Raw genomic sequence first — 1,695 nt, forward strand, 5'->3', positions numbered from 1 at the left:
ATTTTTTTCTCGATAACCTTCCAAATCTGCACTCCTAAAAGGGGAGTTGGTAGGTCGGTATGCATGGTTTATTTCACCTCAACATATCACCACGCTCCATGTTGGTTTTTTCTCCCTCCCACTAGAAACCCGAATCTATTCACCCAACCTTCCTTTTCATTTTTTCCTTCTTGATTTGGCAGGCGGTGATTCCAATCAATCATGTAAATACAAGGTAATTAAAAATTTGGACATCGCAACATATAAGTGATATCACATTCCTAAAGACAGACCGAAGATTTTTCTCGATAACCTTTTAAAACAAAATTAGATATTTCTGAATAATGAATAGCTAATCCCACGGACTACGCTATTTATTATCTATCAGCATCTATAGTATTGAATCATAATCACACCTTTCCGTAGACATTTTTTCTTCAATCCCACCAACATATCTCTGTTTTCACCGCATATGTTTTTGTTTCTTGTTTCGTTTGTTGCGTTTGACCTCCGCTCCCGCGTATGTTGCACCTTCGCCATTAATTTTCAACCCACCGAATTTTTCCAAATAAAACCCATCTCCCCTCAACCCCCTCCAGCCCTCCTCGTTCGACCTCCCCTCTCATGTAATCCCAACCTACGCGCCTCCTACCGACTCTTACAATTCTCTATTCGCTACTTCATCCATCCCACAAAAATAAGCAATCTCCCCGATTCTGACTCGACCATTTCTTCCTTGTCACGTGAGGAGAGCACCACATAGGATTCTCTCACACTCGATTTTTTTCATCCTGAATGTTCGCTCCCTGACTGAAGTTGGCCCCACACATCCCTCTCCCCCTCACCCGACCCAGCAAGGGTTCCAACCGCCGCCGCTCCCCAGGCGCCTACAGGATCATGTCTGAGGTATATATGCCGAAGAAGTTGGAATGACAAGGAAGTGCAGCAGCCTATCGTGCGCCGTCTCGGCTTCGAGGCCAAACATGTTTGGTTTCGCTCCCAGATCCCACCCTCCCTTGTCTTCTTGCTACGACTCCATGAATGATTATATTACATGTGTGTGCGTGTGTGATAGGATCAGAAGACTGACAGGGAACAATATGTATTAAACGCTACCTGTCCTTATTATTTAATTACAGTAAGCAATCACCTTATGGCCTTTACTATGTCGATCCCACATTGTGGCCTTCACTGTGTGATAGTATTAGAAGACTGAATTTACACTTAGCAAACATCAGATGGCATTTACTGTGTATTTCGAGAAGTACCTCGTAGTGGCAGCAAATCTGGCAATTAAGACTTTTTTTTCTACAGAGGGTGATCCAAACTACCTGGTATGAACAGCGGCAACATCATATAATACTAACATGTAATGCTTCATTTAACTCATTTTTGTACAACATACTATTGTATCGAAAACTTTAATGCAATTAACTGTTGAATTTTTCTTCATCAGGATTGAGCGATCTGGCATATAATTATGATCTTCTGAAATTCGGTGGTTCAGATAATGGAAGATATGACAGGGAAGAGCCTGGCATAGTAAGTATTGATTTTCTGGTCCTACCATGAGGTAGCTCAACCAATCTGAATTTTATGTAGATTATTTCATGATCTTCCCGTGCATGTAATTCTGTCGTATGTAGTTCTGAATTTCATTTAGATTGACCTTGAAGTCTTTGGAGATATGATGCACTATCTTGACTGAACAAATTT

Source organism: Triticum aestivum, chromosome 7A (assembly GCF_018294505.1).
Source record: "Triticum aestivum cultivar Chinese Spring chromosome 7A, IWGSC CS RefSeq v2.1, whole genome shotgun sequence".
In the NCBI taxonomy this organism is placed as follows: Eukaryota; Viridiplantae; Streptophyta; class Magnoliopsida; order Poales; family Poaceae; genus Triticum; species Triticum aestivum.